Source organism: Lissotriton helveticus, chromosome 2_1, assembly GCF_964261635.1.
Source record: "Lissotriton helveticus chromosome 2_1, aLisHel1.1, whole genome shotgun sequence".
NCBI lineage: Eukaryota > Metazoa > Chordata > Amphibia > Caudata > Salamandridae > Lissotriton > Lissotriton helveticus.
In genome coordinates this window covers 554,184,734-554,211,526 of record NC_136059.1, presented here as the reverse complement: position 1 = coordinate 554,211,526, position 26,793 = coordinate 554,184,734, and the positions used below count along the sequence as shown (strand labels likewise).

The 26,793-nt window shown below is 45.4% G+C and overlaps 1 protein-coding gene across 1 annotated transcript in view; it reads right to left on the bottom strand.

Annotated features, from left to right (window-relative positions):
- The window catches only part of WDR41 (WD repeat domain 41), a 497,424-nt gene that overhangs the window by 284,698 nt on the left and 185,933 nt on the right, over positions 1 to 26,793 (bottom strand). The window lies entirely within an intron of this gene.

Here is a 26,793-nt window from a genome sequence, read left to right as displayed (position 1 = left end):
CTTTGAATGAGAGCTCTGACGCTGATACTGAAGCCAAAGCAAAGTGCCTCTCAGTGGGTTGGCCTCTCTGCAGAGCACACAGAACAATAGTCATATATTCCAGCTGTAATTTCAATTCTGTGAAAATGTGTGTGAATGGGGGGCCCAGGTGGCAAAACATTTATAGGGCAAAAACACAATTAATTAAATCGCTTAAATGTGAGTGAGTGCAGTGTATGTTTGGAAGTGGCGAAGTGAGGGCAATGCAAGAAAGTGCATTAGGGGAAGAGTGAAAAGAGGGTGCTTAAGAGGAAAGAGAGGTGGCTGCAGATGTGCAGATGGACGAGATGTGCAGAGAAAAAGGACAGACATGTCTAACGTAAAGTGCCCATAACTGAAGGTCAAAACTCCTTGCACAGACCTCAATACTATTGAAATTTCAGAATTGAAACATTTTGAAGCTTAATTATTTATAACAAATCCTTGCTGTTACTCATTTATCTTAAACAGCGAAAAATCACTGAGAAAGCCAATCATACTGACAGGTTTTAGGTGTAGGTCAGTTGTTGTGTTATATATCTAGATGCAATTATATCTCAGAAAGATATCAAAATAATGGTCAGGTAGCCCACAATGGGATTCACAGAAATGTATGTTACATTTTCTCTTTTAGAGAACCCCCATATTTTGTATCACACTTAAAGACCTGTCTTCACATATTTCAATATGACTGATTGCAATTAGCAGCTGTGGGTCCTGCCGGACGCCTGGTAAGAAAATTTTCTTCCAAAGTTGATGCCGCATGCAGTGCAAGACACTGGGCAAGCACTCACTTTAAAAGGCTGAAGTTGTCATGTTATACAATTTGCATATCAAAGTAACTGTTGAACACATTAATGCAATAAGATATAGGAAGGTTTTTAATGTGTTTAATATTTCAAGACTATACATTCCCACTGCTTTAGAAGCTTTGCTTTATCACAAAATGAATTTGCTTTAAAATGCACCATTTGTTAATTCTATTTTCAATTATTTCTCTGGAGGAGGACCCAGCCTGGATCCCATGTTTGTCCATTAAGCTTGCTCGCGTCGCTAACTACATAAAAGTCATACCAAACTTTAACGCCTTCTCCACTTTCAAATGTCGCCAGCCGCCACTACCCATTTGCTTTAACGACGTCCATCAGAATTTGTGTTAATGAAAGCCACTTCAAACAATGCCTATAGGCCCCGGTTGCTTTAGTGCCACAATTGTTTCGTAGTTATGTTGATGTGCCAGGCGCCTTTGCTGTCTGTATTGGTTAAGACTGGGATCACCGAAAGAAGAAAATAATTAAAGGGTTTCGGCAGTTTACATGCAAATAATCATGAGCACGATTAACCATGTACAAGTTAAATCTACTACACCAGTAGATTTTCAGCTATGTTGAGTGTAGATTTAAAAACCTTTGGAATTCTCAATGAATTCCAGAAGTATTCCTGGGAAGATTCAATAGTGGCAACTTTCCAGAAGTACGGACATAGGTAAGCAGTTACATATATGTCATTGTTGGCGAGTCATATTTGTACTTCAGTTAAACTTAGGTGAGCAACTTGCGTTCATAATAAATATCGGTAGAGAAAATTTGCAGTTGTTTTGGCCATCCTAAATAACTGATTTATTTGAATGTTTGGTAGGTCAAAGCGGCCAACCCTAATATCAGTGGCTGTCAATGTCACCGCACAAATAAATGAAATTGCAACAAAAAAAAGAAAGCAACGCAACGCATACAACAAAAAGATCAGGAGTCAAACCTAATTTGCATGAAGCTGAGCAAAGTTGGTTTAAAAGTAAGAATATTTCTGCCGAAATATTTTTTTCACAAAATTATTAGTGTCTAAAATTACATTTGAGAGGAGGAGGAGCTTAGCGGGCATCCGTGATGGCCGCGTGAGCTCGGAGCTCTCCGGACCCCCGCCACTCCCGGCATAATATCCTGAAAATATCCTGGATTCTTAAATGGATTATTGAAGAGGAACCTGGGCTGATCTCAATACTGGTTTCGGATTTTGAATTGGACCGGGGGCACCGAAGATACGTCGAATCGAACTTTCCGAGGCCCGCCTCGGGGCGCTCCCGGGACTTGGCGAGGCTCTGATGCCGTGTCTAAGTTGAACAACAGCGGCAGTGGGATTCGACTCATGCGTCCCCCTCTTAACTTTCGGTTTCGATTCCCACTCTGACTACGTCTCTCTACGGATGTGTCTGGCCGTTGGCTGACCCAACAACGAAGCAGTGTAAGGGAGCCTTTCGCTCGATTTGGATCTGTTCGGGCCGTCTCACACCTTGACTTGCCCCCGTTGGTGATTTCTGGGCGGTGGCGCCCTGTTTTTCGGCGGCCATTTTCACCAGGTCGCGAGGGTCCCTCGGGGGCTCATTCTCCACCATGTCTGGCAGAGGGGACCAAGAGAGACGGAAGGCCAAGACTCCCCTTCGTGGGGGCCCGGTCCAGTCTAACATCATGGACCGGTATACCCAGTCTAAAGTGTCCCCGGGTGCCGTCATCTCTACCCCGAGTGCAATGGGGGACCCGATGGCGGAGCTATCCCTACAGGACGTCATGGGCGCCATCTCTAACATGAAGGAGACTATCGGCCAACAGTACGAAGCCTTGGCTCACAAAATCGACACTGTGGCCATTGATGTGAACTTGATTCGGGCTGATCTGTCCAAGACCAATGAGAAGGTGACGTCATTGGACCTCAAGACGACAAGTCTCACGACCGACGTCTCGGAGCTTCAGACGGAGATTGGCAATCTTAGAACGGCAAACGATTTCATGTCCCATCGACTGGAGGATTTTGAGAACAGGGCACGACGCTGTAACGTGCGTGTAATTGGCGTTCCGGAAAATCCTGAGGCTCACTCCGTTGATCTCCTTGTTGAGGACCTGGTTCAGAACTACCTTGCTCCGTCTGGGTTAAGCAAATTCTTTGCGGTGGAACGTGCCCATCGTGTTCCGGGTGGAAAGTGCAAGCCAGGCGCGCCGCCGATGCCCATCGTTGCCAAGCTTTTTCACTACAGGGACCGAGACGCTATCCTGCAGGCCTCGAGAGTGAAGGGCCCGGTGGCTTTTGAGAATGCTACTGTGAATTTCTATCCGGACTTTTCTCAACTGGTCCAGAGACAGCAAATGGGCTTCCGTGGAGTCAAGAAGCGACTCCGAGACTTGGGACTGAAATATGCCATGCTTTTTCCCACCAGGCTGCGAGTTGAGTACAATGAGCGGACATTTTTCTTTGATCGACCTGAGACCGTCAGTGATTGGCTGGATTCCTTGCCGGATCGAACTAACCTGACTGATCCCGCCGAGCTCCCGGATGGGGCCGAGGGTGGCGTGGAGAGCTGACAGCAATATCTTTGCCCCGTAACAAGACAATCTCAGCTGGGGTTCTGTAGTTGTGTGGTTTTTGTTTTCTGTGTCTCCCCATCTTTTTCCTCTCTCGGGGTGGCGGGTGGGACATGGGCCCTTTCCTCCTCCGGGGTCTTTCTGTAGAATGGGGTTGTTTGGGCGACAGGCACACTGCATGTTGGGGTGGCTTTTCAGTCTATTGCAGGGGTGCAGGGTGGGGGGTGTTGCATTGGGTGTTGGGGGGTGGGTTGGTGGGGTGTTTGTGGTTGTGTTTTGTTTTTTTCAAGGCGATGTAATGTTTGCAACTTTATTTTCAGTGTCTTGCTCTTTGTGGGGTGGCTCCTGCGTCACATGTTGGGATGGGGGTTGATGGGTTGAGGTTTATTTCGTGGAATGTCAATGGTTTGGGGGATCGTATAAAACGGGGGTGGTGTTGCGATATTTGCGACGACTGTCTCCTGATATTGTGTTTTTGCAGGAGACACACCTAGTGGGTAATACTTGTCATGCGATGAATAGGTGGGGCTATCGTCTTGTTGCACACTCGGGGTTTACAACGGGCTCCAGAGGGGTAGGCATCCTTGTCCGGTCTTCCCTTCCCCTTGAGATAAGACGAGTTACTCCTGGATGATAGAGGGCGCTATGCCGCCCTCGTGGGACGATATGAGGGCAAGACCCTTTCCCTATTTACCGTTTATGTACCCCCTGGCCTGCAGACCTCCACCTTTTCTGATGTTGGCCGAGTGTTGTTGGGACTTCCTGATGGTGCTCTTTTCCTGGCTGGTGATTTCAATTCTGTTCTCTCGGGTTTGGTTGATCGTCACCCCCCCAGGGATACCCCTTTGGCCCAAGCTTGGCTGGGTGGTTTCCTGGATACCTTTGGTTTGGTGGACTGCTGGAGACTTCTACATCCCACCCAGCTCCAATATACTTTCCACTCCGGGGCCCATGGGAGTTTGTCCCGCCTTGATTATTTCCTCATGCCAGCGGCACAGGCTTCCTCGATCCGGGAGATTAGACACCTGGCCCGGGGCATCTCTGACCACTCCCCGCTCTGGCTCTGTTTTGGAATGGGTATAGAAGCAGTGGGGCGGGTGGCACCTATCAATCCTTGGTACTTGAGCTCTCCTGGGACACGTGATCAACTGCTCAAGTCCTTAGACCACTACTTTCTGGACAACGAAGGGTCCGTCTCCTCTGCGGTGTCCCTATGGGAGGCCTTTAAGACGGTGATTCGTGGGCAGGCCCTATCTCTTATCGCTGAAACTAAGAAGGCCAGGAATCGGGAGGTGGTGGTTCTGGAATCGGAAATACTTGGGTTGGAGGCTGACCTGGAGTCGGGTGTTACGTGTGACAAACTCCATGCCCTTAGTCTGAAGCAATTTGACTACAAGTCCCTGGTCACGGATGCTGCCAAGACGATGTATAGGGAACAACGGGGCCGACTTTACGATGTTGGGGATAAGGCGGGTAAATTGCTTGCCTGGTTGGACAAGAAGGAAAGAGCGAATCGTGTTGTACCTGTGATTCAGACTTTGGATGGTGTGAGAGTGACTGACCCGGGTGAGATAGTGGAATGTTTTGCGGATTATTTCCGTACGGTTTACTCCCCGGTGTCGGCTAGGGACGAAGATGACTCCCACTTCTTGTTGCGTGATATAGATCTGCCCTGCCTTTCGGAAGTGGAGCGGGTATCTATGGAGGCCCCGTTCTCTACGGACGAAATAGCGGCGGCAATTCGATCTCTCCGTTCGGGCAAGGCCATGGGCCCGAACGGCCTGCCGATTGAGCTATACAAGCTGCGGCCTGATAAGATTGCGTCCTATCTTCGAGCGATGTTTCGGGAATCCCGTGATCTAGGCACACTCCCCTATGACCAGCGTCTGGCCTTGATAGTGGTTATTCCTAAAGAAGGTAAAGCCCGAGACCTTTGTGCGTCATATAGGCCTATCTCCCTGTTAAACGCTGAGCCGAAGGTCCTAGCCAAGGTTCTTGCCACTCGTCTGCTGGTGGTCATCGGTGACTTGATTCATCCGGACCAATCCGGGTTCATCCCGCACCGGAACACGGCCCTTAACCTGCGACGCCTTCACGGTGTCCTTGCGAGGGCGGGGTCTCTGACGGAACCGGCCATTTTGGCTTCATTGGACGCCTCGATGGCCTTCGACACGATAGAGTGGCCCTACCTTTGGGCTGCCCTCGTGAAGTTTGGTTTCGGCCCGGAGTTTATCGGATGGGTGAAACTGTTGTATACCAACCCCTTGGCGCAGGTCGTTGTTAATGGTCGAGTGTCGGTACCCTTTTCCCTTGGTAGGGGGACCAGGCAGGGATGTCCCTTGTCTCCGCTGCTTTTTGCTCTCGCATTGGAGCCGCTCGCTGCGTGGCTCCGATGGGAGCCGTCTATTAAAGGTATACGGTGGTCCCCCGACTTTGAGGATCGTGTTTCGCTTTACGCCGATGACATTCTTCTCTATCTTACCTCCCCACGTAAATCTCTGAATGTCCTTTTTGACGTCCTTACTTCGTTCGGCAAGAACTCTGGCTTGATTATAAACTGGGCTAAATCCTGTGTGTATGTTATTTCTGGCGGTTTGCCTCCGCTACCAGGTAGATTTCCCATTCAGGTTGCTCAAACGGGCTTTAAATATTTGGGTATATTTATTACACTGGACTCGTCGCTCCGAACGCAATCTCCTTCCCCCACTTCGTAGATTGAGGCTGGACGTGGCCCGGTGGCGTAAGTTACCTTTGTCGCCGCTGGGCAGGGCCGCCCTCTTCAAGATGATGTCCCTACCGCGCTTTCTTTATGCACTCCAGAATTCTTTTGATGTTATCTCTACTAGTTATTTCCGGGAGGTAGAGGGTTTACAGAGACAGCTGATTTGGGACGGGCGTCCGCGCATTGCCCTTGCGAAGCTCACCATCCCTTGGTATGACGGGGGTGTGGCGCTTCCTGATATCAGAAGATATTACTGGGCCTCCCAGTTGTCCGCCATCAACCATTCGATGTACTCCCCCGGCCCGAATCCGGCATTTGAAATGGATAAATCCAATTGCCGGGTGGAGACTTCAATAGAGTGCTTTATTCCAGGGCGGCTGGGCTCTGCCTTACGGGTCCGACTAGGATTGCTGTTAGTGTGTGGCGGGCTGCGACTGTGAGCATGGGCTGGGTTGATCGAGTCACGCTGGCGACTCCACTTTATGCGTCTGAACGTTTGGGTAGTCTCTGGACTACAAAGGGGTTTGACCGCTGGGACATGATTGGTATCTGTAGAGTGGGTGACCTTTGGGTGAACGGAGCAGTGAAGTCTTTCGAAGCCCTTCGGAATGAATATGAACTGAGTGACAGAGAGTTTTTTAGATATTTGCAGGTCCGTCATGCTCTGACTTCGGTTCTGGTCTCCGGTGCCGCCATCCCTGAATCCTCCCCCCTTGAAGATCGTATACTTGACGGTCATCTCCCTGATAGCACTATCTCTTTGATCTATAAGAAGTTGATCAACAATCGAGCGGATTTACTCGGCCGGCTTCGAGAAGGATGGACTGGAGACGGGCTGGACTTGGACGACGAAGACTGGCAATCGGCTCTGTCTTCCCCGAAAGAGGTCGCCATTCCCGCCCGGCTCCGTCTTGTCCAGCTTAAGATATTACACCGTGTGTACGTTACAGGTCCTCGTTTGGTTGCAATGGGTTTCTCCCCGGATGGTTTGTGCAAACGTGGGTGCGGGATGAGTGCTACGTTTCTCCATATCCTTTGGGAGTGTTCGGAGGTGGCTGATTATTGGACTAAGGTGCTTGCGGTGATGGCTGATGTTACTGGGATTGCCCTGTTGCCTGAGGCCCGGAGGTGTTTGCTGAACGTATGGGAACCCAATGATTACACTGTGGCCCAGACGAGATGGGCGACCCTGGGGTATATGGTTGCAAAGCGAGATATAGCGCAGCTTTGGGGCTCGCAAAGGCCCCCTACAGTGTCTGTGTGGGTAGAAAATATGGACTGGTCTATGTTCAGGGAAAAGACGGTGTACACAGCTAGGGGCAGACCAGGGGCCTGGACGAAGATCTGGAGTCAGTGGAATGGCTATCGTGGGAACATCTGTACTCCTCCCCTGGTAGAGACCCCTGATGTCCCCTTGTCCCCCTGACTTGGCATTCCCGTCAGTTCGTTCATTAATCATATGGTTTGCTTGACTTCCCCTCTGTCCCCCCACCCTGACTCATTCTATTGCTTGCAATTTGTATCTCCTGTTCGTGAGCTTCCCCCCCCTTTAGGGCTGACTCTGTTCATTACGCTATTCGCCTTTGTTTTTGTGTTTGTTTTCTTTAAGTTTTTATTTAAAATAAGAAAAGTCCTTTATCCTGCTCTACACTCTGTGCGGCACTTTGTATCCTGTTCTCGCCTGACCGCTGGGGTTTCGACCACTGATTTTCTTGTATTGCACCATGCCTTGCTGTTAGCGGCCGGCCCGTGTGGTTGTGGGCCCGTGTTTGTACATATATTTTTGTGGCTCAATAAAAGTTTTTCAAAAAAAATAAATAAATAAATAAATAAAATTACATTTGAAACAACAAAATATAGCTATTAAACACTAGCAAATTGTAATTCGTAAACTCTGTCTTTAACCAGCTAATATTATGAACACTAACAAGGTTTCAGTGAAAGAATAGCTCTATTTTCATATTCCAAAGAGGTAAACAAGAACATCTGCCTAATATATCAAAATTAAGCAATACTGTCTAACATTGTGTATTTATTGAAGATGTGTTAGTTAACATTAAACAAAAGGTAGATTCATTTTTCAGTACAGCAGTGGAAACAAAATTCATATTTAGGTCTTCCAGTCTCTTAAGTGCACTTAACTGTAAAAGAATCGGTGTATCCTAAATGGAAATACCTCTGGAATCTATGTCCAGCATCAAATGAGCGGTACAAAAGGGGGTGGTGATGGACGGAGCACCTGAATCAATCAAACACTCACACCCAGTCAAAAGATCTGGGTTTAATCCATCACCGTTCTTTAGCCCACTCTTCCACCCCAGTTCAGACATGGCTATATGCAAATCAGTCTGACACTGTGCCTCATGGGAACAGTCCAGCCCGAACAGCATCAAATGAGAGCATAGCAGGAAGGCATCATGAAACTGTGTTCCTGAAGGTAAGTAACTTGTTCTTCTAACCGCTGATTCCTCACGTTGTGAACACATAGCAATGCAGTATCTCCCAAGGTGGTAGGTGTGTGGAATGGCTTAGACCAAATAGTCCTGCAGGACTGAACTGGAAAAATGCCTATCCTTACAGACCAGACTGTCAAGACAGTACTGCTTAATGAACGGGTGTAGATGCCCACGTAGAAGTCCAACACATATCCAGGACTGGCACACCATGTGCCAACACAGTAGTGGCAGCCATGGCTCGAGTGCAATGAGCCCACAACCATTGGGGTGGTGGGGAACGGGGGAAGGGGGCTGCTTCTTTGCTAGTACTCGAAGTATACAAAAATAATGTGATGGATTAAATGCTTAAAATAATCTTTATTTTGGATCCAGCTATATGTAAATAAGTCCTGACCCTGCTCCAATAGAAACAGTCCAGCCCAATCTGCCAGGCCAGGTACTTCCTGAACAAGAAAACAAGCAACACAAGAAGGGTTTCTGTTTGGGGCTTGTCAGTCGGGTGCCGCTTGATTCCAGTGTCACAGTGAGCAGGGGACCCACATATGGGTATGCCTGCCACACTTAAAGTGCCACACTAAACTACAAAAAAAGTGATGGAATATTAGCCACAGGAAATTACTTGGGCTGCATCCCAATCCACCATTGTTTTGCACACCACAACTCCATAGTTTAGAGCCAGCCATATGCAAATTAATCTAGACCCATCCAGAGTAAAGGCCAGTCGAGAACAACTGAACATGCCGGTGTCCAATACTACACCAGAAGGACCCAGGTATTGTTAGGAAGACTGGTAGAGACGCTACACAGAATTGAGGTGATTTAATTAAGAAGTTGGGAAAACTTTACTCTGAGAGATTAGTTAGGACTCATTAACCTAATATTAAGTTACAACATTTGTGTATTGCAAGACCTAATCAAGTCTTGGTGAAGAGGCCAGACGAAACATATGTTTGTTAGGAATGTTTGGAAAAGAACAATATGAAAGAATACAGGAAGAATCTGGTTAAAGAATTATTTTGTGTCCTACAAGGTGCACTCAAGGATATCGGACTATAGTTTCAGGTTTCACCTGTTTTTAGAGGGCATTGGTGTGTCTTTGTACCTGTTCAGACTAATAAGCTCACCATTACACTGCAGGTGGAATTTGTGCTGAAATTATCCGTGCCGTCCACTTCCTGTTCTTATACTCAAATCAGTCTTGGCCTTGCTTCAATAGGAACAGTACAGCCTGAACAGCCAGGCCAGGTCCTACCTCACCCAGTACACAAGCAACCCTAGACCGGTTATGCCCTAACCATGCCCAGTGTAAGCTCTCGCGTGGCCAAATAACAAAACATCCAACAGGTTAGCCTGTAATGGGTCCCACTGACGGTAGCCTAATCTGAGTGAAGATGCTCATGCCCATAAGTTTCCAGGTACCACACTCTACTAGCCCATTCTGGAGTCACTAGGATGACTAGGACCCAGTATTAGTTCCTCATCTTTTTCAGACCTTGAGGCAGGAGAGGCAGGGCTGGAAGTGAGCACAGGAGTCCTGCGTTCCATTCCAGATGGATTGCATCTCCTAGTGAGTTCCTTCAAAAGAAATTCCAAACAACAAATCCTTTGACACTGCGCCTTCTTGAAGGTGGAGAAAACAAATCTAGCCAGGTTCTCCCATGGTCTGAAGATGCCCTGTGTCATCTCGGGACGTAGAAGTAATTTGGGATCCACATTGACATCGAACAATGCCGCCAAGTGGATCACAATTAGGATTGCCCTGACACTTTATTGAGCTCCACAGGCACAGAGCCTCCTGGCATAGAACCCAGGGCCCCTCATGACCTGCTTGTTACAGTATCACGTGGCAGTCCGTGAGAGCCTGCACCAGCCTCCCCTTGATAGACAGCAGGAAAGATTTCCACGCTAAATGAATGGCTCATAGCTCCAACAGATTGATTTGGAACTGGGATTCCATCAAAGACCAGAATTCTCTGATCTCCAACTCTCTCAAATGATCTCTCCAGTTCTGTACTGATGCATCTGTCACCATCACCAAATCTGGGAGAAGAAGAGAAAAGGGCCTACTGCTGCACCAACTGTGCATCGGCACCCATCATTGCAGATCACGGGCTGTCCCTTCTGAAATCTGAATAAAATCCATCATATCTCCGCAGTGCTGGGCTTAGTAAGAGTTCAAATTCCTTGCAGCGCCCACATGTGCCATCTGGCATAGCCGACCAGAAAAATGCTGGAGCTAAGAGGCCAAGAAGCCTCAGAGCTGCTCTCATTGAGATTCAGACTGAGGCTGAAACATCAAGATCATAGCCAGATGCCCTAGATTTGTTGCAGAGGAGGGCAGGCCTGGAATTGCACTGCATCCAGGATAGCAACAATGAATCATAACCTTTGCAAAGGAGACAGGCCCGACTTTGGCACGTTGAACCTGAACTCAAACTATGTCAAGAGGCTCGCTGTCATATGAAGGTGATCTACCGCGGACCATGGCAAGCCTGACTTTAACAGCCAGACGCTGAACTAGGGGAAGACTGCTTTGCCCAACCTCCAAAGGTGTACTGTGACCACCGCCATCACAACTGAAGCCAAAGGGGAGTACTGAAAATTGGAAATGGTTCTGGCCGATCTTGAACTGCAGTAATGTCTGTGGGACTGCAGGACAGGTGTATGAAATAACCTGTCCTGCAGGTCCAAGGACACCACCCAGTCTCCTGGGCCTAGTGCCGCCAAGATCTGGGCCAACATCAGTATTTTTAATGTGTCCTTCCACAGGAAGGTATTGAGAGATCGAAAGCCTCAATCCTTTTTCAGCAGAAGGTATAACCGTGATTAACAACCCTCTCCTCTTACCGAGTTTGGTTCCCTCTCAATGGCACCCTTGGAAAGCGACACTCGCACTACCTGTGGCAAAATGAATTACTCCTCTAAAAGTTGATTGGGTGTGGGGGTGGGGAGGCAGTGGGGGAGATGTGGGAGAGCCAATAGAATGTATAGGACGTAGCCATGCTGAACAATCCGTATGACCCATCTGTTGAACATGACGGATCCACCATTATAGGATGACAAGCATTTGCAATGCAATAGGTCTCGCAGCATTAAAGTTTGAGTTATTGGCATTGTATATGACAATGTGTTGCATTACATTTTTAGCAACGTCTGTATTGGTGTATAAAGATGATTTGCAAGATGATAGCTGTTGAAAAATATTAAGCAATGTTTGCAATAATATTATATTATAATAATATTGTAAGTTACTGTTGTAGTTATAAGCATTTTGGTAGTGCATAGTGATGTTGTGTTGCCCCTGAGTGATGCTGTGGTGGACAACACTATACAATCTAATAATATATCATGCTTGCTGAGAGTTGGAACTCAGCGTGGTGATGGACAGGACTAGCAGCTTTTCATCTGCTAGACTGTAACCATAGGTGGCAAGGAGACCTCCCAAAATCCTTCAAGAGTAGGAGAAGTCTCCCCAGGGCCGCTAATAGACCAACTTTCCTGGGTAACTCTGCTGAGGCTGCTGGGCATCCCTGCAAGAATAAGACAAGAAGTTCCCCCTGCCAACTTCTCTCACTCTTCCTTTACCCGCTGCCTGCTGCAGCATCTGAAAGACCCCACCTCTAGCAGCTGCTCACAAATCCTGATGGGTGACCTGGGATAGAGGATGTCCCAGATCTGTGTAGCTTCTCCAGTCACCTACACCACTCAGCAGCAGAAATCCAGAATCCACTAGGGTCATTAAGTGCTACAGAGATTACACACAAACAGAACAGCCAGTGCGTTATAAGCAATAGCACATTGCTGCAGCAACAAAGTAAGATTGTTCCATTTCTCTGCCACAATATTAAGTCTTGCACCTTTATCCACCTGTGGGGTTTGGTCTTCCACTGAAGCAAAGCCCATACAAACTGGTACAGTCTACGCATTGCCCCAGGTTTGTAGTCAGTAGCCACAGATTTAAAAGCCCTGGCTCACTTATGGAGTATTTAGTTTATTCCAAATGCTAGATTTATCTTAATGGATTTTGACACCTGCCTCTCAACCCCTCAAAAAAAATCCCATGCCATCACTTCCCAAATCTCCGATTTACACTATTTTGTTTTACTAGGACTGGGTCAGGAGCATTATCTGGTTTCTTCCGCACGTTTTCTCCTAAAAACACCCCAATCTACCCCATACCCCAAATGCACTTGATATAGCCCAAATCTATGTGATCCCCCTTTCTCTATGTCTGTAGCCGGTGATGGAGCGGAGCACTCTGTAGTCCCTTGGCGGACTATAAATAGTTGCACTGACCTACCTTGCATTAACTCTAGTCTTCTTTGTAGGTGAAAATAAAAACCTTTTGGTTGGTCTACATGCTCTATTTTGTTAGCCTGCTTTGTGTATCAGTGCAGTGTCACTTACTGTTTTTTACCCTTCGGGTCTTGCTGAACTCTTGGTCCTAGCTAGTCCACTTCTCAACAAACCACTACACTTAGTAGTAAATCCCACAGTCTTCACACACCCAACACTTTGGTGGGGAACTCTATTACAACTTTCTTTGAGCCACTCCATGTTGCAGTTACCTTCATCCATGACCCATGACGCCTGTTCCTCATGGTTTAGCATCAACCCGGTAAGAAGAGTTCTCGGGGCTTCTGACAGTCCCTAGCACCCAGAATCCAGCCAAACCCTCTTACGTCATAGTCTACAAGATTACTGATGTAATTAACAAACACTGCTATGTTTTGGGCTACCAGCGCAGTACCGCACATAAACTTTGAGCAATGTGTCAGAGTACTTTATTTGGTACATTTGGTTGTACGACACAATGTCGTGGCTGAAATATCTACTTTCAAAAATCTCATACACAGTATACACTACAACTGTATCAACGAGTTAAATAAACAAAGAAGTAAGGATTTACGATTCTTAACTCCACATCTACTTATCTTAACTGTAATCACAAAAATGGCAACCAGGTCAGAAGTCAGGCGCACAGCTGGAGGTAAAACAATGTAATAAGAAATGTAATTACAGTGAACTCCAAGAGAGAAGAGGATAGGTTACCACTCTATCCCAAATAAACCCCGAATGAATTTCAGAGTTAAGCAAACAACAACACTGGCAACTCTCTGAGCTCCACAAAAATATATGAAAGACAGTCCGTACAGTCATATAAGAGAATTAGCAAATAAGTGCAGAAGTAATGTCTTTAAGGTTATCCTCTGGTCGGTAATCAAAAATTATATCTCACGATGGTACATCCATTGCAGTAAAGTGATCCACAATCCAACTTATTGTGATTGTCCAAAGTAATTTAATGGTCGTTTTCCAAAATAAAGTTCTTCTTCAAAACAGTTTCTTTTGCAGCCAACACGTGTTTCGTCAAATGCTTGTTATATGCATCATGTGACTTCATCAGGGCTGCAACCCAGAAAATTAAAAAGCCTTATCAATAATTATCTGATGTACTTGATTCTTAATAAAACCATCACCAAAAGAAAAGAAGAATTGAATTAATCAGAGAGACATATCAGAAACTAACTCACCCTCTGTGTAAGATAGTGACCAGTAAACAGCGAAAAATAAGAGTACATTGACACCAACAGTTTTACGGTGTACTATAGTGTAGGATTCAAAAGAGTTCCAAATCCCAAAGTACCAAACATTAAACGATCAAAGTATAAGGTATTTACCGTAAATAATATCAAGTCCAACCTTGGACACATAGTAGATCAGTCCAGAAATAAATGCGAATCTGAAACAGTCTAGAACAAAGGCACACCGGTCTGATAAAAAACCAGTAAAGTGAATCCAAGTACACAGCCAAATAACACCTCTCTAACCATTACTTATATTATTAAACTGTTACCGTTGTATCTCCTCAAACATATAGCAACATACACGCTAAAACGTTATTTAATTAACCATATACTATAATCATCATACTCGTATATTGTATAGTTCATTAGAGTTGCCTCACCTTGTCTCAACCGTTCTAAACGACAGATCAATATATCCAATCCTCAATTTCTACGCTGGTAATAATATCTTGTCCGTAAGTCTGTTACAGATACACGAGTACATGCACCTGTTAAAATAAAAGTAATGTCCTCACAAACCATTCCGATTCTATAGGAAACACACCAATCCCATTTAATAAGTTATTCCTCCCCTAGATATCCGTACTTGCCTGTCTTGTAGCCATAGCAGTCCTGCGATCACGGGCTCGCGTTGTACCCCAGCGTCATCTTTTTATCGAAACCGTTTCTACCAGAAAAACGGGAGGCGCCATATTGTACGTTGTCAAAAACATAACCATTACTTGCTTGTCACCTTCACTTAACTCCGTATTCAGAATACGGTAAATTCCTCTGTTTCATAAACTATATATAAAGTAGGAGTTTCACCTACTATCTAATTCGTACCTCAAGTCTAAAGGTTGATAATTAGTTTAAAAAAATATATATTAATTTAAGTATTTACCCGCATATACGGAGCCCAAATTTTTTGGAGTAAACATAGGCCAGTATATACGTTGCATTTACTAAGTAGATCGTACAACCTCCTAAGATAGAGAAATAGTCCTCTCTCTAGTCTCCTGCAAACAGCAGTCACATAGACCTGCACTGCTCCAATAGCTGCTTAAACAATATAACCCCGTGAACGCATTTCAACTCCTCATAATATTCCGGAAAGTTACTCCATAAAAATACCATCCTTTGACAAGAAGTTGAAGTAGTCTAGTATATATTAATAAAATTGAGAGAAAAAAATATATATATTTCGATGTTCATAGCTCTCTCGAACCGGCAACCTCAAATCTCCCTACCGGATAATAAACCACTCGACCAAAGTCATCAAGTTAATCCTAGATATAAATCTACCATTAAGATCAGTACCAGGTGTACCCGTATCCTAGACTCTCTCTCACAATTCAATAACCCAAATTCTTACATATATGTAATAGGTTCAAGACACCAAGGTAAAGGGTGTAAAGAGGAAAAATAAAATATAAGTTCTGAAGAAAGATATAAGTTAACAATGATACTCGTAAGACATTACAGCAACACAGTATTTGTTAGGATCTGTACCATCTCACAAACAACACAGTCATAGATATAGTCAACAAATTGAATGAAATATACATATGTGGTATATCAAGACATCAAATTATTATAGTCAGGGTACATAAATCACATTTCAATAATCCATAAACATTGGTTAGAACAAGAATTACAGTACATACTTGAATTATATTAATTCTACTGAGTGTTCCACTCATTCACCTAAAAAATATTGGAACTCAGAGTCCAAATTAAGACCATCTTCAACCGCTCTCAGTTTCATAATCCATCTTGCCTCAACACGTCTCAATTTAAGAATCCTGTTGCCACCTCTACTATCCATGACAACGTGCTCTATCCCATGATACATAAATCTGTGTTTGTCTCGTTCATGACAGTTCTGAACTAGATGGGCCGCAATCGGATATCTCGTATCCCCATTCTTAAGTGCCCGAAAATGTTCGGTCATTCTGTCTCTGAGTCTTCTTACAGTACTTCCCACATAAATCTTATTGCAGGTGCACACTATGACATAGACAACAAAAATAGTGTCACACGTAATAAATGATTTAATCCTGTGTACACCTGTATTGTTGTATTCAAAATGTTTAATCTTCTTGATAGCCCACCTGCATGAGCTACATTTGCCACAATAGTGAAACCCTGTCGCCCTCGTAGTTAACCAGTTATCTCTAGATATCGGTCTTGGGTAACTTGGGCTAACAATATTTGCCAACGTGATACCTTTCCTGAATGTTAAAGATGGTCGATCTGTAAGAAATGGTAAAATATCCTTGTCATTCTTATGCAGGTGCCAATACTTGTCCAGTATTGAATACAGTTTGTGGCTACCTGTACCAAAACCAGTAACTGTTTTGAAGAAGTACTTATCTTAACTACACGATGGTAACAGATTTTGTGAATGCAATATTTTTGGGGGCTGTTAATTCAACTGCAGTATAGTGACCTCCTACTTCTGAAAGCTTATCAGAATGGGTTACAGAAACCATGCTTCGCGGACTATTTCTCACGTCTTAAAATAAAAAATTGTGACCGAGCTGTAATTGCGCACGAAGAGCAATGTTGACAAAATCCAAAATATTGGCTGATAGCGATGCAGTCCCAACAAATAGCTCCTTGTCTTATGCTTCAACATCCAGTGGTTTCATCAATCTTGTGTCATACGCTGCTAGGTGAAAGTCCAGCAGGAATAGCTTCTCTAAATTACGCAACTTTCTACATACGTGTGGTAACCAGATTGAATATTCATGAGCTGGGCAAATTTGGACAGTGCTCTGTACACAAAAAAAGAATGGCAAAACATCAATTAAAGTTTCAATCCCTCTATGTCACCAGCAGTTTCAAGCCCACACTTAATACTATTTAAGTTTTTAAGAAGCTATTTTAAGACCATTACAGAGTTTACGAAAGGAATAGTTGGAAACTGTGTCTGGTGGAGAGTGTTTTCACGGTTTGCATCCCTCTCCGCGCGCACTGGACAATGAGCGAAACCGAAACCTGTCGTGGGGCGGGACTTCCGTCTTGTGAAGCCCGCTCCCTCGGAGTGCCTGGCCAGGAGAGGAGCAGTGGAGACGCGGGGCTCCCATGCCCGAGGGAGAGCCCCGCGGTGGCGGCTGAAGTCCGGAGTGGCGGTAAGTGGGCCTTAGTTGTAGGAGGGGGTCTTGGTGCACTCGTGTGTGTGTGTGTGTGTGTGTGTGTGTGTGTGTGTGTGCGCGCGTGTGTGTGTGTGTGTGTGTGTGTGTGTATGTGTGCGACGGCGGGGGGGCTTAGTGCACTCGTATGTGTGCGCGCAAGTGTGTGTGTGTGTGTGTGTGTGTGTGTGTGTGTGCGCGACGGGGGGGTGTCTCTATATGTATGTGTGTGTGTGCGTGCATGGGCGCTCGTGTGTGTGTCTCTGTGTGTGCGCATGCGTGTGTGTTGGAGCTTCACAGGAGACAGGAGTTGGCCACAGCGAGCGCGTTCGCGCGCGCGTGGCCCGCTCCGATCGCCATGCGCGTGGCCAGGTCCTGTCTCCTGGAAAGCTGAGTCGCTAACAATAGGTCTCTGGCGGGACCGCGCTTTCGCGCGGTTAACGCCACGAGACCTAAAAAAATGAATTCTGGCCTCCTAAGGAAGGGTCTTTGCAGCTAAAGGCAAACTAAAGAGGCTTGGAGGTAGTTGCTGCAGATGAGGGAGACTGGGAAAACAGGGGCCCTTGTTGACCTGCACGATGTCTGCCACATTCCTGTCCCTGCCCTCGAAAGGACTCAGATGAGTTCTATAGTGGTTAAGGAGCCCTGCGGTATCAGTACATCAATCCTCTGCAGTAGGTCAAAAGTATCTCAGACAATCAGGTACGATTTTAGAGTCATATTTCAGAACTGGTTCACAAACCCAATTTGTAATTGATGATTAATAAAATAACTAGATATATGGCAAATCCTTGATGACCCACAGAAGGAATTAGCCTTCCTGATAATCACATTTGATGCAAATCTGCACATACATTTTTGAATTGTCATTTGAAAAAAACACTGGAACGGGAAACTCCTTTGGAAACACAAGCATTGGATCCCCGCCTCTATAATCTTTCCCATACCATTTGCATAACAAACAACAACAGCAAAATGTATGTGGATATATAATGTTTGCCAAATTTCATGCAGATTTTCAAAATAAAAAAGACGACCAAAAAGGGGTTTTAATGGACTACGCAGCTGGTGTCGCCAGCTCACACATGGTTTATATTGAGTGCCTTGTAAAGTCGTAGTAATGCATTGTGGGGTGACTCCGAAGTACAAGTCCAGATGCACGATCCCCATAACTTGGTAATGTTAACCTCTCTCCCGGGGCGTAGGTCTATGGATGGTATTGGCTGAACCTGGGAACATTTTATAGAGCCGAAACCACTTGTGGAAAGGGGTTGTTCCAGAATGTGTGGGTATGATAGTGAAAAGGGTTCTTTTTTACGGTTTTCGTAAACAAAGCTAGGTTGGTAATGACCTCAGGAGGTGCTGAGGATGCTAAAGACACTGTCTTGCTTCATTAAAGCTTTGTGACCAAAATACTTGATAGCTTGAGCCAGAACTGTGCTGGATTAAACCCTGTGGAGGCCCTAGGCAGTCGAAGTGTCGGGGTCCCCCTTGCAAATTATCTCCCAATACGTTTTTAATTTTACCAACCAACAATTTCAATACAGCAATTTTATTACACACAACTAAACATTAACAATTATCAAAGTTATTAAACTTTAAAAAAATGTTTTACTAAACCTTCAAAACTTTAAAATATTCAATGGCATTGGCTACATTACATTAATGCGGTATTTTCTCTATAGGGTCTTTAATGTAAAGTTTTCATTCCTTTGAGCTGATTCATTTGTTTTCCCTATCTTTTGGAAACAATTTAAGAAACCTTGATGTAATTTTCTTTCAAGATGAAATCAGTATAATTTTGCTCCATTGTCGCGGTCCCCTAAAAGGAGTGGGTCCCATAGGACGGTGCCTACTATGCCTATTTCGTAAACCGGAACTGAGAACGGTAGGTTTTGTTGGAAGTTGTCAGTCCTGAGTATGGGATGTTAAGAGCAGGAAGTTTCGCATGACACCAATGTCCTGTTGCCGGGAATACTACGACAATGGTGCAGTGTGGTTTTATATGTGGTTCCTTGCTCCCGCAGGAGGGAGCCAGTTTCTCTTTAGAGAAGGAGTTATCCCAAATCTTGATCCTGGACCCCCTGGAGTTTTTTTAGGTCTCGTCTGAGCCAGCGCATGCGCTGCAAGACATTTAGTTAGGGCTTTCAAAAGTGCTGTCACATGACCTAGCACTTGCGTTCACACGCGCGTACCCGCCAGCTTTCAGCGCCCTGGCTTTCCTTTATGGCTTTCCTTTGCCGTGCGCACCACATCGCACACCACTCGCCAGCCTACTTTTGCCGGCGCGCGTGCTTTTTTAAAATTTCGTTTAGTGCGCGCGCACACAACTCTCTTCCTCATTACTTTCGCTTTTGCAGCGCCTCAGTTTTAGGACAGCGCTGCCAATGCTTGTTTTTAAAATTATCTTTATTGCTCCCCTGCCGCTGACAGAAGGGCTAGTGGACAGCACCATAGTTTTGCCATGTCCTCTTCTTCAGCCCTACTCGGTCAGCGGCGACGTCTCCCTCCTCTTCAGCGCCACCAGGCCCTGTCTGGGGCAGTTCCACGGGGCCAGAGGTCCAAGTAGGAAAAGGCGCTCCTAAGCCCCCTGTACGGCACGACAGCGGCTTCCAGGAGATGCCAAGGACTGCAGAGGCTATTAGGTCAAGAGCAGCAGCTTCCTGTGGTGAGGAGCAAGTGGCAAATTATAACTTTCATTGCTTTTGTTTAACACATTAAGTTTTGTTTTTATTACATAAAGGGTGACCGTTACGGCTGTTCCATTTTCTAGCATGAATAAGGGTAAAAGCAATCTGAGTCACTTAATGGTGGCCTGTACTTGAGTTTTCAAAGCTCTATACGTTTACATGCCCTAGTCCATTTTTCCATTTGTAAAAAAGAGCACAAGCTGTACATTGCTTATTCCTGAAACGTCCATCTCTATTTGTGAAGTGCACTAATTTCAATGATTTAATTTCTGCACAGAGATTATTTCTGCAGAAACAAATAGGTTAAAAGAAACATATTCATTTGCATAAGTACGCATTTAACATATTAATTTTGAGTAATTCACTAACATAACTTTTGCATTTGAAGGTGTAAACTTGTATAACGTATCAAGATCCTCTCTGACATAATAAGGATACCAAATCTCAAAGGATACACTGCAATGGTGCTGGCGAGCAGAATGCAGCATTTATCTGTCAAACTTACGGCGGGTGTTATATCATGGGCAGGACATGCTAGGAGGTAACTGTTGTCAGAAGTAGCGTATATTAAGACTCTCAAGCTATGCATGAGACTCCTCTAGCAAGTGGCAGCAAATATGAGGAGACCTGAACAAGTGAGAGGGCATAGTCAGGGCAATCCTAACCTATGTGCTCTGTGGTTACCTCCCAAGGTATTTGTTGAAGTTACCGCTGTAATGCTTGGTAGGAAAAGGTGGTTTACCTGTGTAGTGAACCCTATCGGAAGTACGCTGAGTTTGAACATTCTTTGACAGACACACAATGGGCTACAGAAGGAGGAGGGTATACTCATTTAAACATTCACCCACCAATGCATGCATTAAATTACAAGTGGATCCATCTTTTCACTTACCCTTCCACCCAGTAGTCAATCTTTTCTCTATTTCATGTGTCCTCACTCCTCTGCTGATTTACCCACATATGCTCTAACTCATCCACTTATTCATTCATCCTACCACTGAGTCATGTTCTCACTCAGCCACAGTCACTCACCCATCTGTCCTTTTGTGAATCATCTAACCATGCACTCACCCATTCATTAATGTACTCACCCAATCACACATTCACTCATTCATCAGTTCATCGATGCCCTCGTTTATCCATTCTTTGTGATTGTTTTGTATAGCCCTGAATTGGCCCGAGAAAATCGGATTATATTGCACATTTTTTAAGGTTCAGATTACTTGATTTGCACAGTATCCTTCTCCCACCCATTCAGGCATTCACACATTCACTCGTCATCCATTAACATAATATCTCTATCACACCCATACAAACCAGCAGACATCGAAGGATCAATTTGACTTTATTGCACTCAGACTATCAGACACAGCATTAGCCTACAAAATTCACCTTGTTTTTTGCACTACATTACATGTACATTTGTAATGAACACATTCACCCTTGGGCTGCTTGGCACTAAAAGTGCAGATGTTTATTTCTACCAGACTTAATGGAACTAATTTGATCAACCTCAGAAAGATGGGTAGACATACCGGGAATCAAACCGGTTACCATGATGTTGTGCACAAATCCTAGAAGTAAAACATTGAAAGCATTTAACATAACTCAAAGGTCACCATATATTTTTGTAGAGTAAGCATCTGTACACTGCTGTCACCACAAGACATGCTCCAAATCCAGCTCTTCGCCAGGCTAGCACCCTTCCCCCTCCCCCCGTCTCTTCAAATTAGAGGCTCATGTGGAATACACATGGTGAAGGGGGGATGCACTCTTCCCCAGTACAAACTCTCCCCAAGACCACTACTCCCTTCCCATCCAGTGCCAACTTGTGTCTATGTATGTGTATTTACATACATGAAAATGCTGATAAGCCAGTCGCTGTCTTTAGTTGCAGGTGAGGTGTCCAAAGTAGGAGACTCTCTTGGAAAATAAACACTGATATTGTCAATATATCTGGCTTTATTTAAATGAATGTGCTTCTCTGAGTGGTGAGTGGATGAATGAATGGCTGAAGGTGAGAATAATTTAACAATTCGATGAATAAGTCAGTACATGAATGATTAATTGCCAAGTGGCATAGTAGATAGACACACAAGTACAAAAATGGGTCAGTTAATGGTTGAATGTATGAATAATTAGATTCCTGGATGCATGGATGGGTAAGTTCATGGATGAATGAATGATCAATGAGTTACTTCATGGAGGAAAAAACGTGGGTGAGTGGGTTGATGAGAGAGCACATGATGGATGGCTGAAAGGCCTATTCTTTCACAATCATGTTTGTATTTATCTCGTAAACGTTCTTTCTGCCTGAAAGCTCGCAATAATTTATCCCTCCTTCAAATCAGGGTTATGCTTCTAGTAAAACTACTGTGCTGAACAGGTGTGAGAGGTGATAGGCAGGCTGTTTTTTACCAGAGCAGGTGCATTGGGAAACAACAGGCCATTTTTAGGTTAAGCCTGGGCCGCGCAGGCGCTGCTCTGTGACATGATGTATTGAAGTATGGAATTGAAGCCCCGCCCACTCTCCGCCCGTATTTGTCATTGGCTTGTGTTATTGCCCTTCGTAAATGGTGGCTTCTGCTTCGTTAATAGGCTTGTTAGTCCCTCCTTGACTTCATTTGTTCTCCTATGAGGACTGGCCCTTTTTCTTCGATTGTTAAAACAAGCGTTGGCATAGCCAATAGGTCTCGCCTTAGGGACCTTATAAGTGTTTAGCAATGCAACAGTTGATGTTGTTGCACCAAGGATATTCGTCCCAAAAGCGAGACCTATTGACTATGCCATGCTTGTATTTCTTTCTTTAGAGCACCAATGGAGACGATATTACAGCAAACCACATCTATAAGCTAAATTCAGTACGGGGTCTGTTTACAGGAGTCGAAAGACCATCATACTTTGTAGGTTTGTTTAGTGGAAAAGCATACCATCAGTGGCAGACAGCGCTCATAGAAATGCAGGGAAGATAGTGTCTAAGAAACAGTCTCACTGAGTCACAGTTTAGGTTACACGCAGAAGGCTGTTTTTCAGGCATAGAGGAACTAGAGATGAACTAGAGATGAAGCTTGGGATGTGCTTAGTTCTGAAAGGTTGATGCATTATGCCTTACTCAAATCAGTCAGTAGAGGGAGCAGTTGTATAAGAATTGTAATTGCAGAGTACACAGTACAAGACCACAGCGGCTCTTAACATTTTTACTTCTATGGACACCCACTGGCTCACTACTGGAAGTGAGCCTCCTCACCCCATAGACCGTCACCCCCTCCCTCCGACCTAAGCTACTTCTAAGATTTGAACCCGAAAACAATACACAAAAATACAGACCCAAGCAAATACATCAAGCAAATAAAAACATCATCAAACACTTTATTTGATTCCGTACATAAAAAAATGCAAAAATAAAAATTTAAAGGGAAGGTTGGATCTTTTCAAAAGATAGCTTATTTCTAAAATGACGAAGTAATGTATAAGACCCTAGCATATCATTTTGGCTATTTTGCTCCTAATGCATGCTTATTTTCAGTAGCAGCTGCTGTGGAAAAAGGTGGGGGGCGGGGGAATAAATAAAGAAGCATTTACCTGCTGGCTGCCGCTCTCGGACCTCTTCTGCTTTTATCGACCCCTGGCAGGCTCCCTGACTCCCTACACCACCCAGATGCTGCTCTCATCATGGCCAGGATTGGTCTTAGCGGCCTGGTTTGTCAGTCAGGGCCTGGGAGCCTGTGTAACACAGCTTGGCTGGAGAAATCTAAATGTGAATGTCTGTTTGGCAGTCCTAAGACGGACAGCCAAACCGACATGCGCAATTGCAGAAGTGCCACCACTGCTGCGGTCAACGAGAATGGCCCGGCCCGGCCTGCCCTGGATTTGGCTCAGCAAGGAAAACTAAAATGATAATAACATGTTTTATTGTCATTTTCTTTTTTCACTGCTGAGAGCAGTGGCGCGACGTTCACCCGCCTTAACGGAGGAGCTGCAGCCGCTAATTTTGTTAGCACATAGAAGTGCTGCTTCAATGGAGGACACCATTCATCCATTTTGGACTTGGTTTGCTTTACTTGCGCTGTTCTAAAGAATCAAGATAAGGATACCAACCTAACTTTTATCTTCCAATTTAGAATTCCTTCACCTTTACAGAGTGTTTTAAAACATTCAGTTTTCAATTATGGAAATGTATGTGAAGCTAAACAGCAGAACAACGGGCATCCATGGTGCCTTCTGTGTGTGTGAGGAGGGGTGGGAGGGGGTCGGGAGGGTTGCAGGAGTCCAAATTGCTGGACAAATCTGCAGAATGTGTCTCCTTGCAACTGGGACAGGGGCCCATCTCCTCTGGACCTTGATAGGAAAGGGGGGCCGCTCGGCCCCACGCACACATGGCTGGGCCCAGCCCCCTCACCTGCCCCGATTGGTCGATGGGTTCCGCCATTGACCCGTAGGCAGTTTGTACGCTTCCGGGTCAAGGGGGCGGGATCATAGGCAAGGGGGGTTTAAGAGCCTGGGGAGCGCGGCAAGCATCCTCTTTGTGCCCGCGCTCCCCAGGCTCGCTCCTCGCCCCGCTGTGGGGTTTTTAATTTTCTCTTTTTACTCTTCCTGTGCAGGATGACCGGGGTCCCGTGTGTCTGCCCGAGAAAGGATTCGGGCAAGATGACGGATCGTGGCGAGGGGTGCCTTAGCACAAGGTCCATGTGAATGTAAATGTAGTAGTGCTTATATAGCGCACGTATCACCCCCGGAGGGGTCTCAAGGCGCTGTACACATACCGCTGTGGAACCCTTCCTGGCCTTTCCCTGTGAAGTGCCCACTCCTGGGCACCCCCAAGGTGAAGCCAGGCATGCTAGCGCTGTTGGGGCCGTTGTGGAGATTAAGCAAGCTATTGCCCAGAGTTGCAGAGTGGGACCCATGATTAGAATAGGCACCGAGGCGACAATTATCAGGTCCGGGGAAATTGAGCCCAAGACCCGCCAAGGTGGGAATTGAACACTGGTCCGGGCCAGACCTCTGCATCAGGGTCTGCCGCTTTAATCATTGAGCCACACTTCTCCCCGCTCCATGAACAAATGGAGCAGGGCGGCTGATTGTGGCGTTTGGAGAGTGGCCGAGCGCGATCCCAAATTTAATTCTGGGGCGTTTAAGAGACGACACGCCAAGAACCGGATCAGCGTACTCATCGGGGCGGCAGGAGAGTTGGGCGGCCGCGCATCGAGGTTTTAGAGTGGTGAGCAGTCTGATCGGCAGGCGAGACGGCGGGGACAGAGTGTGAGTATTCCCGCTCCCGTCTATAAAAACTATAGTGCCGTGGTTATGGCCGGCTGCCTGCACTGAGGGGTGTGATTTTCGCCATAATTATGTGGGCGAAACGTAAGGTGTATGAGTGAACCGGCATGATGTTTAGAGCCCGCATAGCTACCTGAAGTAAAATTGTCGAATCAGCTCGGTGACTCGTGAAGGTGAAGATGGTCCTTTGTTGCAATCACAGGCACAATGTGGCCTGTTGGTGGCCTTGTGGTGGCTTCCGGGGACTCTGGATTTTTCAGAGCCACTAATAATCTCTGTGGAACCGTGGACAGACCCCCGGTGCCCCTCTGAGGGACAGAGAAGGCTAGCGATGATTTAGTTGCTTTAATGAACTTTAGAGTCCGGATGGAGGTCTGTGTGGCATCATGAATAATTTTACACTTGTTCTTGATATATGATGCCTAAATGTAATGTGTCCAAATTATTTAAAAATTCCCAGGTGGCACCTAATTTGTAATGCTGCTGTACAGGGCGAGCACAAATTTCGTAGAAATAAGGAAACGTTTTGTGCGTTCCTGCTGACAAACTAATGTTACTTTTAGAGGTTTTAACCGATTGTGATTACTAGTTTGCGGATTTTCATTTCAACTAGAAAAAAAAAATACTTCTGCTAACTCTAAATGTTTCTTCACTATTAAATGTATAATAATTGCCTTATGTAGACTTTGCTACTGTTAGACTACGCAAAACAAGTTAAGTAAAACAACTGTATAGCAGGCAGTGTTTATTTTATTATTTGCACGATATTTTAATATTTGCACGAAAATTCTCATATAACGGTGTACAATATCAGAGCACTGAAGCACAGGGTCAAGTAACCTTGAACAACCTTACCCGCAGTATGATCTCCAGCTCCAGGTCTTTAAGTGGGCCGGGCTGGGTCTAAGCACCGGCAGTCGAAACGGGTCTCTATCGGGCTCTGTTTTGTGCCCTGGCATAGGTGCTCTGTTTTTTCCAGACTGCAGGGACAGCAGGCACTTCGAGGTGCGTGTGCTCCCACTGCTCACTTCTCATTAGGGGAGAAGTTATGGCATGACGTCATGCAAGGTGTGCGTTGGAAGGGAAATCCTTTAAAGAGAGTAATTTTCTCTATCCATTTCCCTTCTCTTTTTGAAAACATCGTCGTAGTGTCACCAGGGCTGTAAGTGGAAGTTTTTTCAATATGATATAGAAGCCATAGTTGCTGCTTATCTATCTTATGCAACTAACAACCAGTAGAAAAAACCTTGTAGGTATGGTTACTTGTTGTAGTATCTTATATATGGATGCAATGATAGAAACAGCAAAACACAATTAGGGCAGCACACTATGCTAAGCACAGATGTTTAGCTTACATAATTTTAAACCATGCCCTTAATTACACTGACCACGCCCCTTTGAGAGAGACACTCCCAGTTTTTTCATCCGCATTTTATGTGCAATGCTTGGCGCGCTCCACGCTGTTTGTAGGACGTTACTTTGATTAGGTGAACAGACAGGGGTTTTCTAAGGAATAACGCTACCCCCCTTCTCCGCGCAGGGCCCCAGTTTCCAGAGCAAAGAGGGAGCTGTGCCT